Raw genomic sequence first — 16,934 nt, 5'->3', positions numbered from 1 at the left:
TTCAGAAATGGGGTCAAGGTTTCTAAGACGGAAGATCCATTTTGATGTTTAAATGAGGATTTTTTGGGACAAGTTGAGATAGATGACAGAACAATAATGAATGTGTGAAGAAAAAAATAACATGAGCATTCATATCCCTACGAAGTCTTGACAAGTGCCTGAATCTCAGAAATCAAAAGACTAGTCAGTGCCAAAAATAATCCCCAGATTATGTACAGATTTGGCAGGTGAAGGAGGCGCACCAAACCCAACAGGCCGAGGGAATGATTAGGACCCTGATGTGGAATAACTCAACAAAATAATCTCCAATGTAGTCCTATTAAGTCAGAGAACAATCTGAGTGTCATCAGCGTACATGTAACACGGAAGACCACAACCCAGGATTAGTAGACCCAGCTGAGAACCTTAGGACCACCTTAGGACCACCCAGGAGAAGAGGCAGGGTGAAAATGTACAAAATGAACCTGCTGACCTTTTGCCTTAGGCCCGGAACATAGACCGGACAGCTCTATACCAAATATACTATGCACCCAGCTATGACTGCCCTGTTATCATAGTCCACACAGCCAAATTCCTCCAATAGAACCAATAGAATGTGAGCAGCCGGGTGGTTTCTATCCTTTAGGACAGTAATTTATCTTGAATATCCACAGCAACGGTTACCGTCCTTCTAAGGGGACTGAAAATGGACTGGAAGTTATCTCGCAAAATGCTTTTTTCTAAGTGATCCTAAAATTGAGCTGTGACATCAGATTCACTAATCTTTCTTATGAACGACAGGGTAGAAATGGGGCTAGTGTTAATTGGATCTGAATGATTAAAACGGCTCTTTTTCATTTAGGGGAAAGCAAGGCATGTTTCAGGGGGAGAGGCTTGGTACCTCTTTGAAGTGAATCATTAATGCATAAGGTGAGATCATGCAGAAAGCAAGGGAGCGGACCCTTAACCTGAATAACTGGAGGAAGGTCTACTTGGTAACCAGAAGTCAACAACTATACCACTTAGTCAAGAATGTCCAACTCAGTCAATATGGTAAAGGTGTCCAGTCAAAGTTTCGAAAAAATAGTTTCGAGTGGCAAAAGTTTTGACACAAAAGTGCGGAAAAAAAAGTTTCAACTGTATTTTTTTTATATTACATTTTTTTAAAATTGTGTATTGTAAAAGAAGTGCTTTAAAAAAAACAGGGGTTAGGGGGAATCGAATCTTTTTTTTTCCGGCACTTTTGTGTCGGAACTAGTGGCATTCGAAACTTTGACTGTCAAAACTATAACTAGGAACCTATGGAAAATTCAGAAAATTCGGCTTTAGGGCACTTAACAACATGGACAGCGCAGGGTTGAGAGGGACTCCTGGAGATACTGCTAAGTAAGATAAATTGGGGAACATTTTTTTGAGAAACATTCCCCCAATCTCTCACATAATTTCTAAGTGGGAGGGAAATTAATATAATTTAAAATATTGACCGAAAGGTGTTCGTATATTTTAAACAACATTTCTGATTAGCATAGTACATATTTGACACAGAATAGCCACAGAATTAAATAGGACATTTCAAGCGACCAGCATCAAGTTTAGATTTGTTCCATGATTGCTCCAGAGCACGGGCCTGTTGTTTTAGCAAGAGCAAGTATGCTGAACACCAAGGATTGACATTGTGTTAATGCAAAGGAGCAGCTTTTGTCATTCTGCCTGGGGCTACATAATCCAGATATCTCAATTGTATCCATGAAATGACACAAAATATCTGCAGGAGTAGAAGAACTATCTTAAAGTGTTGGACTGCTGTAAGTATCTAAGAAGCAACCAGCAGATAAAGAGTTAAAACTGTGGGTCTTAATTGTAAGATCTGAATCAGTCACCCTCATGGTGCAACATTGGTTCTTTTCTTCTTGCATCTGCCAAGCCTCTGGCAAGGATTTTTTCTTTCTGTCATGCAGTTTGATATTGTCTCACTTTGGGAATTCTCCCTATATCGTTCTATCGTAAATGTCTCAATGTCTCTGAGTCTGGATCATGTCTTGTGAAGTGACTCCTGTCCACTGTGGATATCAATGGTAGCTTTTCAGCACAATAACTTCACATCAATCATTCAATCGTTTATGTAGTTCTGATCATTCCCATTGGCACTTCCCACATGGTGTGGCATGTCCCACAAATGTCCCTCAAATGGTGGATTTCAGGGTTTAGCCTGTCTGATCCACCGACTAGGGTAACATCCTGTGAAGGTCGTCAGTTTAAGGGATGCAAGACACAGCAATAGCCTGGTCTGAGTACAAGCCTTAACCCGGCACACTCAAATACAGAGATGTGCTGGTTTTCTTCCTTGCACATGTAGGGTCAGATTCTCAAAGAATTACAATGCTCATATCCAAGATGTGCCACACATGCTCCAGAAATATTGGCTCCACATTGGTAGAAGTGAGCATCTCAGAGATGTGCAACTTTAGAAAAGGAGTGCAAAATGCACACAAAAGATACACAGTCAAACCAATCACTACCAACAACAAAGTGTAAAGTCACATCATAGAGAAATACGTACACATCCACAAAAATGTTGTTCCAATAGCTATCATGCTGCTGAGCCAACTGATTAGGATGAGGAAAATAAGAAGGGAAAGGGTCTACAGGAGGAGAATCCCTCTATTTCAACTGGCTGATGATGAGCTCACCCAGAGGTACTGCTTCCCCCTCACATCATACTGGAAATGGTGAGTCAGTGGGAGGGGGCCCTTACCTCACCCACAAAGTGAGGCTAAGCCATACAGAGGTATGTGAGTGAGTGTACTGTTAGCCTTGCATTTCTTCACCACAGGCTCTTTTCCAACCAGTGGCATCTCCTTGGGGATTTCCCAGTCGTTGCAGTCAAGGGAAATGCACTAGGTCCCATTAGTGAGCCTTACAGCAGCCACCCAAACATCACAATACCTCATGATGCACGCACAAGGGCTGCCCTGGCGAGTGCATTCTATAATGTAGTTGGTCTTCCAGGTGTGTGTGCAGTCATTGACTATATGCATGTGGTCCTCATACTTTGTCAGATACAAAACCTCTATACAAGAATTGGCAAAACTGTAATTCCATCAATGTAAAGATGGTATGTGATGCTGCAGACATCATCTTGAATGTGAATGCCAACTATCCTGGACCTACACATGACAGGTACATTTACCGGCACTGAACATTCTGCCTGTAAAATACAGAGAGACCTGGTTGCTTGGTAAGTTCACACACACCATGCACAATGCACTTCCATTCACACCATGCATCAGGACATCACATGATGCCTCTTCCATCTACAGGTGGCATTGGCAACCCTCTGAGAAGACACCTTGTGTCGCCTTACAGAAACACTGCTACTATAGGCCAGCAGTCATACAATGCAGCTCACACATCCACCTGGAATCCCAATGAGTGTACTTTTGAAATGTTCAAGTCACGATTCATATGCCTGGACCACTCAGGGGGTTAGCGGGAGACGTACTGCACAACATTACCCTCAGATGATGCCTACAAATAGAGATAGATACAGATTTGATACCACAACCACCCACACGCTAAGGTCATTGGGCGGGCGACATGAAAGCTACCATATGGAATGATAGGGTTACGCAATACTTCAACTGAAGTGTACCATATCATATATAAACAAAGTCACGCTCTGAAACACTTGTGTATGAGCATGATACAAATAAAATATCATATCATAGCATATATACTGCGTGGCACACAGGGCCAATAATTGTGATACTTGTGCATGGATGATGATTGACTTACCTGGCCATAACTGACTCTTACTGACATGCAAGTGGTCTCACAGGCATGTTCCCATGCATCATGTCATTGCAAATCCCTGTCCCTGTTCTGTTGCCAGACAACTGTCAAACAACTGGAGTGAGCATGGACACTGGTAATGTCAGAATGCAGAATGCATGACATTTGCAGATCCCCTTTTGAGACACCTACCAGTTCACTACATGAACCAGGTGATGCACCATGCAGTATACTCACTGTACAAATGCGGGATTACATCCCCTGTCACGTGAAGGTGGTATGACCTATCTATTGTCATAAAGGAACACACTGTGGAGGAGACAGACAACATTGATGCTCAAAATTAAATCTATCTGTGTTCATGGCAGACATTGGTTTGGAGCAATTAAGAGTACCAAATAAAGTAAGAAAATGGCCAGCATGAAAGCATAAACATGAACAGAAATGTTGTACACACTGACTTCCACATGCTGCTTACTTCTGCTCGAAGATGTGGAACACCTTTCTGGTTCTTAGCCTCTTGCCCGTGGAGCAGGTGGCATGTTGGACACTGGAGCATCACTTGTATGCTGGGCATCTGATACTATAGACTTGGAATAGGTGGACCTAGAGACCATTGCAGCCACATATCTGTCAATAGGTACAGCTATTGCATTGCGGCTCCTTTGCTTTCAGTATGTTGGTGCATCTGGAATTCTAACTGTCGCCCTACCATGCACTGCATGTGGCTTATCATTGCAGCCAATTCATTCTGGGTTGCCTTCAGCTCTTCCCAGATTACCATAAACTCTTCTGCATACATCTGTGCTCCTTTTACCTAGAGTCCCATCTCCATGGCCTGCCTGCAACCTTCAATGTCTCTACAGACACCCAATAGGCCCTTGCCCAGAGTGCTCTTGATGGAAGTGAGCTGTGTACATAATGTGACTTGGTGCACTGCATCTCCTCCTCCCAGGTGGTGAATGGTGTTGTATGTGGTCTATTTGTGCGTACACCCGTACTTAGGCATCTGGGTGTTGTCCCCTTCTGTCCGTGGTCGGTTGGTGTGGTAGATGGGGTAGCGCTCACCTCTCCATCTGGTGGCAGGTTTGAGGCTTGTGTTGCTGCATGGCTCTGCACATCCACATCACCCTGGGTCCCGCTTGGTGACTCTACCATCAGTACTGGCTCATCATCTGCTTCCAGGGTGGCATGTCTGGGTCCAGGTTACTGACAGCATCCTGTTCTGCAGCATCTGAGTTGGAAGTAGAGAATGTGTCAAAATCTTGGTACAATATGCTAGAGGCATATGTGTACTCTATTTGAGAGGAATTTCTAAGGGCTTGATCAGTGGGTATTCATGTTTGGCACATCATGTGATAGTGGTGCCCTATCGCACATCTCCTACGTATGCACTCATGGGATTGTTATCCATGTGGCATCTAATGTGTCTGGTGTTTTACAGACAGATCATGATGGACATGTGTCTGTATCTTCTTGGATGGCTATATATTCACACCTTTGGGGGTTTCCGGGCAACACATGGATCGACTGGGGATTTCTATAAAATGCCAATTACTAGACTGCCCAGATTTCCTTCCCACTCCTCTGCTCAGTGCCTCTCGATAGGACATATATGCACACATTGTGACAAACCCCTGATTTTGTGTCTCTCACCTCATGTTGGTGGCATTATCTTGCCTACCAATGCCCTCCACCGCTATTGTCTCCAGCATGCATGTTACTTGCTCCTCTACAGGTGTGAGGGTAATGTTGCTTAATGCCCCCCCCTCATGTGGCAAAAGCATGGGGACAGTGGTCTGCCTCCTTTTCCTTTGTACGCGTCTTCATGTCAGCCCACTATTTCTTTACTTCTTTGGGGGTGCATTCTACTACTCCAAGGACATTGACATTATATGTGAGGTTTTGCCGCAGGACATTTCTGACAGCAAAGCTGGTTCTTTGCCCATGCTGACTGCAGAGTGTGTCTTCATCATCTGCCATTAAATGTACCATGACATCCAGCTCTTCCTGGGTGAAGTTCCTGACACAACAGTCCTTTTCAGTGACTTTCCTTCCATCATTTTGGATGGCTACCATTGCTAGACTCTGGATGCTTGTAGATTAGGTGGGAGGCCATCACAATGCTACTCTGTTGTTTGGTGGCTTCTTGCTGGTTTTTGGGTGTTTTAGTGGCCGCACTATTTTCTGAAGCATCTGGTGCGATGCACCCTTATTTGATATGATGCACCCTTTTTTGATGCAACTGATATGAAGCAACCTTTTATGGCCCATCTGACACAATGCCCCTATTCATGGTACATTTGACACAATGTGTCCATTTATGGTACATCTGACAGATGCGCCACTTGCACACCTTTTCGAAGCAAATATATTTGCTCTACTTTTGTGCCAGTTTTTGAACTATTTGCACTTGTGCATTTTTTGTCATTTTTTTTAATATATGCGGTACAATGAGATGTGCAATGATGCAGGCACATCTTTGCAAAATTGCACATCTCATTAAGATGCGCATAATTTTGAGAATTCGGCCCCTACTGTCTACATTTTCATATTTCATAGAGGTTTCAAACTGGAATAAGGGCACTTTGAAACACAATTTACTTGATGTATAAGCGCCCTACAAATGCACAATACATGACATAAGCCTTTTTGCTTCTATATTCTTCAGTCAGCCAAGTTTGGTCTAAACCTCATGGCTAGCTTTTGTGGATTTAGACAGTGAGTATCAGACTGACCCTCATTTTGCTTCCGCTATATACAGACATTTCTTTTTCTTCTACATATTTCAAGCAGCTTCTAGTCGGTCTTTGTCGTGTACACGTGGTTTCCCTACTACAGGACGTGTCTTCTTTCACACAACTCTTCTCTTTTGGGGTTGCTGAGCTTCCTCTCATCTTTCACAGGGCAGAAAAAACGAGGACTAAACAAGATCAAGGTATGTGTTGTGTACCTTCTTTTTACTTGTATATTTTGTCTGCTGGTTGGACTTCATTTTCCAACAACTCTAGAAGCTCTCTGGTGCCCATGGAATTTTCCAACACTAATCCTTTCTGCATAATGTAATGACTGATTCTGCGTTCAAGGACTAGCTTTGAATACTGGACTAGGGGGTAGTAAAAGTCCATTCTTGAAAAACATTTGATTTTGCATTTCTTTGACTCGCACAACATTGTAGGTATAAAAGGTAGAATACATGAAAGTTCTTGGTTGGGTCTTGAGCACATGATATGGCATTTATAACGCGCCTATACACAAGTGTTCACATGATACCATCCTGATCAGTTCATATCCACATGGAGCATACAGTACTGCAATGTCTGCAGTGCCACTCTATTCCATGAAGTGCTATCCAAAGGCATCTACGTTCTCTTTAGAAGACACTGGGACAAACATACACAGTCCCCACACTAATGTACCCCAGTTGGCACAGTTGAACTACCATGAACAGGCAGCTCTCATAACCCATAGGTTATGGCTATTACATATAGCTTGACCCCATTTTCCTGATCCTCATACAGATTACTTTCTATTAGATATTTACTTGCACAGTTGTCAGCTGTTCACCTGTAGAAAGATTAAATGAGTATCAGCTGTCAAACTTTCATCCTTTTTTGTGGGTTCAAAATAGATAAAATGAGAACAGACTGTAGATCATATTGGTATGAAACGAATAATCAAATGTCTGCCATGTTTCCTTCTCATTGGGATGAAAAGAAGAATAGTTCAATCTATAGATCCATACATCCAGCTTTAGCGGCAATTAAGTATAGGTATGATATGCCTGAATCTTTATTTATCTGATATCAAATATGCTGCAGAATGTTCTCTCATAGTGAGGTAGTAACCATTGTTGTTGGAAGCCGGCATATGAACGCTAGAAGTCATTTTGAGACAACAGAAAATACAAAAACTGATAGATTTTAGAGAGGGAATTATATCCCCAACCTTAGATAAAAACAATCTCAGTACTGGAATGTATTGGAACTGGGCTCATGAAAAGATCGCTGTTCCCCTCAAGTCTTCCCCTTTTGCTTTGCATTGTCCTTGTATTGAGATCCTTTGTATTATGAAACTGTATCCCACCTCTGACACTTTATGTCATGAAATTGAAGATATGCATGGTGCCGTGGACCGAGCTTTCTTCTCAACTTTAGATGTCCATGCCCTATAGATATTGTGTTGGTTTGCTTCTAGTTCAGATGAGGGCTGAGGAATAACGATATCAGTTCGCAAAGGACAAAAATGGAATCTGGTTTTCAGTGAATAGGAAGAGCCTTTAAAAAGGCAAGAGAGAATACTCCCATCATGTTCCTGAAAAAATATCCGACTGTTGCCAAACTGAACTCTGTCTTTTAGATGTCAGGTTTGATGTTTTCGATGTTTTGTCACTTTAACCAATGTTTTGGCAAAATAAATGACTATTTCACTGGCCATTTACAACAGCTAATCTATATGCGCTATTCCAACTCCAAAAGTCCCTATTCAGATGAATCCTTTGTGAGCTGTCATAATTTGATGGTATGACTCTCCATAATAAAGGGCTAATCAAGACAGACATTTTTGATGGACAGGCCAATTCATGGATTGTAAAAAAAAAGCAAATTACATCACAACTAATAATATTTTTTTAAAGGTGCAGAATCAATGCTCCTGTAACTTTCTTCATAATTATCTATGATTTTTCACAATTTGCTGCCAAATGCCTAAATAAACATCGTTTTAAATGTTTGACTATTTTTTTAGGACACATTAGGCCCTTGCTAAGTATATTGTGTTTTGTATCTTTTGGTTCATGTACATGCTGTTTTCACGTGTTTATTGTTTGAGTTTTTTCAGGCCTTCGCCTGTTCTGTTGTTCCTAAACTAGAGACACTTATGCAAAGCATGAGCATGTATGTTTAGTTCTACGTTTCTGCTTCTGAAACTGTGGTGGGAATGCAAAACGAGCATTGTTAAGAAATGGGGTTTATACGTCCCATTACCTGAATTATATACCCAGAATCCACATGGATGGAGGGGTGTTGATGAATATCGGATTATCAGGCAGGGGCCTAGTATTTAATAACTGCTAAGAGAGGCTGAACTGCAGAGCAATTGCAGTCAAAACCTGGCACTCCTAAAACTCCTTTGTCAATAAGAAGACATGCGGTTTGATACTGATGTTTTTTGCATGTGACAAGCAGATTGCTCATCACATTCTGCGACTGACAGGCTTTGTCAGATAGCCTACAAGCCCCTTGCAAACTATTCCATCGTGCCTAACCACAAACCATGTCAGCTTCAGTGCACTTGGGAGTGCGGCACACGTAATGCATATGGATCAAGTATGTACTAACACCCTTTAGAGACCCTTTAGAAATTAAGGGGTTTCTTTTAGGGTTAACGGCAAGTATTACCATGGAATTGCCACCAAACTTGATTACCTTGACCCCCACTTGCCCATACACATTTACTGTGGAATTATGAGTGGGGTAATCGTGTTGTAATCCCCATTTATGGAGTCTCTAGGATTTTACTGGGGATTTGCCGATCTACAGTGGGTATTCATTCCACCCATAGTAAATCCACAGATTTTTGGCCTTGGGGAGGCATTCTTCACTTTTAGACCAAACCTATAATTTGACAGTGGAGTAAAGGTGGCAGTAATTCTTTTGACACCAACAAAAATGCCAGTAACAGTAATAACTGACACTCTTTTTTCCCACACTGCCGAACTTGTAATGAGGCCCTAGACTGTGCATATGAGAGGTCAGTTCAGAAAATATCCAGACACATCGCCCAGAAATGTGTACATTCAGTGGAGCGAGCGTCAGCGTCTAAACATGTTGCTTCTGCATGTATGCAGCCTGTGAATTGGACGTTTTGTAGAAGGTGTAGATTTGGATGGGACAGTTGAAGTTGGTTCCTATCTGCACTAGGGTGGTGCCTTGAAAGAAAAGAGTTTTTGGATTCCAGTAGAAAAGGAAAAGTAAGTTGTCCAATAACAATCTGAATGTTACATAGCTCCTTATTAACAGATTTCACCCCAGAATCAAGTCAAGTGCCGATAGGAAAGTTTTGTCTCTCAAAGCAAATAAAGAGAACATTATCACAGAGTAAGTTTTGAGATTAGGAAATGTGCCTGATATGGCCTGTTGGCATTGCCGACCAATACAAATCTTCAGCCTGCTCACTTGCAAATAATAATGAAGCACGTGATTTATGTATTTATTTATTTATTTATTGTTTACTTATTTGGCGCTTATGCAAGAAGCAAATACTGTTTGAAAGCACCCACAAGGCAACCGAGAGGGGACAGAGCATGATAGACAGTGAAATTACAACAATGTGAAATAATTAAATACAACAATATACAAAGACACTAAGGGGAGGGAAAGATGAACCTCCTATGCCTCGTGAGTGTTCAAAACGTGTATGTGCAGAGCGGAGAGGGATATGGGATAGGTGCTGTGGTGCTCATGGAGAGCAGCAGGTAAAGTACTCTGAAGAGAGGTAAGTTCAACCTCCAGTGGTGGAGGGTGAGTTGAGGCAAGTGCAGAGGATAGACGGCAGCAAGGATGATAAGAAGTGGGAGGTCAGGGACGTGAGGATGCATAAGCGACCTGCACGCCAATCAAGCTACTGTGTAATTAGCAGGGAAGAGAGGGAGGGAAGGAAGAGGTAAAGAGGTAGGTATTGAGGCTTTTTCCATAACTTAAGGAGGTCCTGCACAAGACAAAGAGCGAGGGGGAGGCTGTTCCAAAGATGGGTGCGCAAAGAGGAACGCGATCGACCACCTGCTCTCTGTTTAGCAAACTGCTTTACACACAAGGTGTTGGTGCCAGAGGAATGTAGGTGCCTAGAGTGGGAATATTTAGACAGAAGGAGATGCAGATAGAGTACCCCCCCCCCCCCCGGCCCCAGACAGCCTTGTGGATGATGCAGAGGGATTTGAATTTAATCAATGGTGCGATCTGGAGCTAGTGAAGACTTTGTAGGGCAGGAGAGGTGCGGTCCCTGGGCTTGAGGCCAAGGATAAGTCTTGCTGCCCTATTCTGGGTGACAGTTATCTTACATTTAGGGTGGTATAGAAATGTTATCTTGCATCTAACTAGGATGATGGGTTGAGGCATCCCATAGTGCATTGCTGTGTGGCTCTGATCTGCCGGTAAACTACCAGTGATGGCTCCTAGCTGGTGCTGGCAATGTGTAACTTTCAAGTTAAAATGGCCATTGCAAATCTCAGGGGTTTTTTCTTCCTCTTTACAAACCTATCATAATATTGTTCATGATAAATATACCCCAAAACTGCAATTATAAAGCTATCCCCACATGGCACACTACCAATCCCCAATAAGTGTGAAATGCATATGTGGTTGGCTGTTGAATCCGTGAGAGCTGTCAGTCTTGGGTTCATAAATCTGTATATAAAATGGCACTCTCCTATAAGATAATGATGACTGCACATGGAACAAAACACAAGCTTTTCATCCAATTTGCATACCCATAGTGCACTGCTGTGTGGATCTGATCTGCACTTGAACTTTCACTGATGGCTACTAACTGGCACTGTGTGTGTTTGTGGCTATTAAGCTTTGTTTAGCTGACATGACTCATTCTAGGGACACATTACAGCTAGAATGCGTTCTTATTTTTTTTAAACTTCCCATAATATTGGTGATGAATGGTAGCATGATCGGGGCAATCATATGGAAGCCGAAATTCAAAGTCAGATGTTGCTTAATTATTCACTTATTAGCTGCCAGTGAACACAATAAATCACGTCAGTAGTTGCAATGTACACAATGAAAACATTACAAGCAACTGTCTAACGCCAACCTCACCTAACCTATAGATTAATATCCTAATGCGGCAATCATAAGACCATAAACAATGGCCCTTCTGCTGCAGTCCTTCACAACCTCTACCATAAGTCATCTTTTGGATGTGTATCCCACCTGGGACCTAAATAAACTGTACACTGTCCTTCGGCTGTGTGTGATTGTGTCAGAATTCAGTAACCCATTTGTGGTGGGCACAATGGGTGAGCTGATGTGCTGGAGCTCAATGTCGGTGTGTTGCCTGTCACCGCAAACCTGTCAGTTGCTCTGTAATTGGTCTTGTTCTGCACTTGCCTTATGCCTGCGCGTTTGCCTTGACTTTGAAAGCTCCTTTGTTTCTGTTAAAGTAGCCACTGTACTTTTTTTCTTTTTTCTCTTACTATTCATTGGAATGTGTACTTTGATCCATAAATTGGGTTGATTGTGGCAGCATAGAAAATGAAAAGATAACATTTCATAGCAAAAGTACAAAATGAGAGTAAAGGGGCACAATGTTTTTTTTAAAAAAACTAAAGCGTTATGAGCTCCAGGGTTATGATCTATTAGGGGGAAGCCATGCAACGAGAAAAATGTGATATTTTCAACTTTTTATTTTTTTTATATTCACGTTTTTATTAGATTTCACATTACACCAATACATACAAGTATACACAAACACAGGCCAGGCTGGACAAGCACAAGTTTAAATGTGCATTTATTCCAAGAATCTCCCCCATATCCATTCATACAGGTTTAATTCCTTTCTTTTGTACAAGATCACCCTTTCTATTTGAGACATTATGTGTAGATCATCAATCCATGTGGAACACCTGCTAGGCATTGTGACATTTTTCCAATCTCTCAGAATTATCTTTTTTGCTGAAAGGGCAGGTGTGAAAAACCAACATCTCTGTGGGTAGCTCAAATCCTCCAGTAGACAGTCCTCCCCCAAAATTACAGTCTGAAGGTCAAAATCCATATTTGTTAGTAAACCTTGATTCATTGTTTTTGTGACTTCCAGCCAAAATGACCTCACCTTTGAACAATCCCATATCATATGCATAAATGACCTTTCCATGTGGCCACAACCCCAAATGACATCAGTATCACTGAAACCTCTGTCATGAATTTTGACTGGTGTCCAGTACACATTACTCAGTATTTTCACTTGGTGGGCCCTCTCCCCTAGGTTCTGCAATGTCAAGGCAACATTCCCACATATAGTTTCCCACCTCCCTGCTATCACCTCATTGTCCAGTCATTCAGACCAGACTCTAAGAAGCTGTTCATTCGGAGACCTGTAACTCATCAGGAATGTGTACATATTAGAAGGACAGTGGCCATTTGCTTGTAATGTCAATAGATTTCTCCTTAAACCATCATCAGTAATTTTCAGCTCCTTCAAAGCTTGACTTAATTTTCTATATTTACCATATGCGCATCCCTTTAGCTCTTTTAGGGCAACCGAATTTTTGAATGGCAACCACTTTTCTTCTTCCATCAGGTCTCTGATCCACTGCACCCCACTCAAGAACCAGTCCGGCGCGAAAACTGGTTTCTCTTCGATCTTAAAACTTTGATTGAACCAGACCGACGACCTTGCCCGAACACTGTCCCGTTCGCCGGTTATCTCCTTCAACTTCTTCCACATACTCCTCAAAAAATCTGTTGGTGTTGATGCCAGTTGACCCCTTAGTTCATGGATGTCAGTAGTGCCTCAGGGACAGTGGTATGTTCAGTTCTGTCTCCGCCCTTACCCAATCGTCACACGTATTCTTCAGGAATGGTACCAGGTGTATTGCTGAAAATGATCGATGATATAAAACAAAATCTGGGATCCGGAGACCCCCTCTCTCACAGGGGAGTTGCAGCTTCCGCAATTTAAGTTGTGGCTGTTTATTCTCCTACAAAAAGTTTTGTAACAGGCTGTTAATCTCCTTGAAACTTCTCTTGTTAGTCTGTAATGGTAACATGCTCAAAACGTAAAATTTTGATGGCATTCACCTTTGCCCACATTGATAACTTCAAGTCAGACCATCTTGTCAGTTCCATTTTCAGCTTCGAAGTTATACATTTCAAATTTACATCCACCATGTGATGAACTATTTTGAACTTCTTTATAGAATGCAATGCGATGATAACGAGAGTGGCTGTAGAGCTATGGTCATGCACGCCAATGCAAATTATACAAGGTCATCCATAGAATCTTCAAACCTATCTGCTTGTCAGATTTGGCTTATGCCAGAAAAAACATCTAAGAAGAAGGTCATCTCATTTACATGAATCCTGGTACATGCGTTTTCTCGTTGAGAGGGAGCTTCTCCGCAGCTTACGATTTACACATATTTTTTAGTCTGTTAATAAACTCAAAGAAGGAACTGGCAACCATGTGGGTCATTTTAAATATGGGTACGTCTGGAAGTATTATTTTAAAACTTGCTTTGATTGGCTGCGGCATCCATTATTTCCCAGCACTTAGCTCCTCGTTCCAGAATCAGCCTTTTTTGTTGGAAAGTCCTGAGAAGGAGTGGACTTTCATGCCCATCCTGTTGCTCTTTTTTTTTTGTTTTAATTTTGTTCTTGGAAACTTGCAAAATGTGGTATTTATTTGGGTGCAATTGTGCCCCCACTGGATATGCAACAAAACACTATACAAGTACAACACAATAAAACAACAAAAGCCACAAGAAAAAGTGGAGTCATATAGGGGATTCAGAATAGGGACTAAGCTGGTGTGCCTCTTGGATCAGGGGGCTGCGACTTCCACAGGTCTGGAGCCACTTCTGAGAAGGTCTCACCTCCCATCATTGGGTGCAACACCCTCGACATCACAAAGCACAGCTCGTCTATGGCTCTACACTGGTTATGATCTTCATGACCATTATATGTGTTAGTTTCAAGGCGAACAATCACACTTGCAGCTGTTTTCTTTCTACTAGTTTGACTCTACCAACTTTTCAGAAGCTAAAGATACTCAGCAGCCATCAAGCGTTCTGACTAAAAGGTTTGATTGTGTCTGATACCATGACTGGTCGATGGATATTCCACTGAACCCTAGCAGTCATGTTTGCCTGCGAGATAATGTTTCAGCATCATCCCGTTACTTCATCTCACATAAGTGTGCTTGTGAGAGCAGCCACCATGCACAGTCAAACACATGTACTCATAGTTACCTGGCTTCTACTATTAAGAGAAGGCACTGCCATCCTCATTATGAGTGAGGTGGGAACGTTTAAAGGGCTGTATTTGTGATACTGCATGATGTTACCACCTGATTATAGCTCATGAAGTATTTATGGTATGCAGTATTCTGCAGAAATCCTACATGCATATAATTATGAATAGGAATTCAGCATAGGAATTCATTCCATTTTTATACCCACCTGCCCCAGCAAGGCAAGCCCTTTTTGTCCTTTAAGCTGAAGGAATAAAATGTGCTGGGCAACCCCCATAAGGGATGATAATATGGGCATCTCATATGCTCCCACAATTGTTTTCTTTATAATGCTCAGAAGGGTCATTGCCAACTGCCCTGCACATTTTATTTTGTACATGAAGTAGTAATAATGTGATATATTACTGTACTATATCTGCCACCAAAAGTGGAATGGAGTCTTACTGCTGATATGCCAGCATAATCCTCATTCTAGGTAGACTCTCAGATGTATACAGGCTGTAAGGTTAACTATTGATTAGGGAAATCAGATTAGAAAGTTTATGGGACTCATAATAAGACCCTCAGTATATTGAGTTGAACTTTCCTTTTAGTTGTTGAAATTAGGTCAGCTTTTTCATCTGCCACCTGGAAATAGTAAGTCTGTTTCGATGGTAAGTTTCCACTGACTAGGTTACCCAGCGGTTCTTATGAGACTAGCAGCGCTAGAAGTATTTAATCTTTGATAGGCGATTTATTTATATTTATGTATAGACAAATGAGACATCTGTGTAATGAATGTGCTTCACACACTGAACAGAGCCGAGGCGACACCAACTCAAAATGTCTTAAACTGGTAATAATTGCAAATGCAGCTTGAGGCCCCATTCTATGGTCATGACTAGTGGGTCCTCTAGTCACCCGAGCAACATGTGACTCAAACTAAATCAATGACATGTCAAGGGCTGCATTCTGGTACCTCATGATGTTTAACTTCTTTGATAATCATGTGAATTGGAAAATACCTGCATTGGTGAAGACAATGAGAAGCGACCCCCCCTTGTGAATTCGTATGTACTTAGGCCACCACCATTGCTCAGGGATGTAATTTCAACAAAATCCCAGGGGTAGCGGAAATTACATCACACCTTGACCCCTGGTGACATCACAGGAAGTGATGTCATTTGACCCCACCCCGAAGTGATTTCGCAGGAAGCGATGGAACATGACCTTTCACCCGTTGACAAAGAGGAAGTGGCATCACATAGCATTGTACACTATGAAAAATATGGTTACGATATCACTATAATGTGATGTACATTTCATACAAGAATGGATCGCCATATTTATCATTAAGATCTGTGTGTATAGGCCCATATTACCAAAATACTGTGAATGCAAGCAGACGTCCATGAGCAAATGATAATGATGTGTTATTATATAGCACTTACGCTTAAGCGCTTTACATAGAAGAAATATACACCCAATATCACCCAACCTGTGTTGGTACCCATTTATCAACCTCAGAAGGATGAAAGGCTGAGTTGAGGTGTTTAAGAACAGACTAAATCAGTGACTCACCCCCTCAAGTGGGCCTGAAATAAACCTTTAATGAGTCTAGCAATTATTGTATAGAATTCCAGAAAGACACATTATTTGGTATTCGTATTCTTTCTTATTTAGAGTCAGTGCTGAAAGTGTTAGACTTATGGCACTCCTGTTCTTATTTTTCTTCTTTTTTTAAGGAGCCTGAACAATAAACTAGCCACTCCCAGAATTAAAAAGCCACATGGTGCTGCCCACAGCCCATGAGCTTGCATTACAAAAAAAAAAAAGATTAAAAATGTTTAGAGGTCACAAGGGAGACCACAGAGGTCGCACTTGCGACCTCTGGCGACCCCCAAATGAGGCCATTGCTCAGACTTTCCTTTCCAAGTTGCAGAACCGTGAGATATGGGAAATGGTGCATTTTTACACCTTCTAAAATAAGACACGGGTCCCTCACCCAATGACAAACTCATACTACCTCCATGGTAGTTTCGACGTTCACGCTTCACCTAGTTGTCCTAAGGAAAAGGCCAGAGAGGCAATCTCACTCTTCCCCTGCAGCCTCTTCAAACTTAATACAGTGCATCAAGCTCATTCCTCAATTAGAGGCCATTAGACCCTTATGAGTCCAAAGTCGTAAAAGATACAGTACATTTTTA

At 41.8% G+C, this 16,934-nt stretch overlaps 1 protein-coding gene across 3 annotated transcripts in view; it reads left to right on the top strand.

Annotated features, from left to right (window-relative positions):
- PAX5 (paired box 5) overlaps positions 1 to 16,934 on the top strand; it is a 688,652-nt gene that overhangs the window by 429,386 nt on the left and 242,332 nt on the right. The gene's annotated exons all lie outside the window — the stretch shown is intronic.

The sequence above is a fragment of the Ambystoma mexicanum genome, chromosome 6q, assembly GCF_040938575.1.
Source record: "Ambystoma mexicanum isolate Mex_15411 chromosome 6q, UKY_AmexF1_1, whole genome shotgun sequence".
Classification (NCBI taxonomy): Eukaryota; Metazoa; Chordata; class Amphibia; order Caudata; family Ambystomatidae; genus Ambystoma; species Ambystoma mexicanum.
The sequence above is the reverse complement of the archived record's forward strand: the minus strand, read 5'-3'. Positions and strand labels throughout refer to the sequence as shown.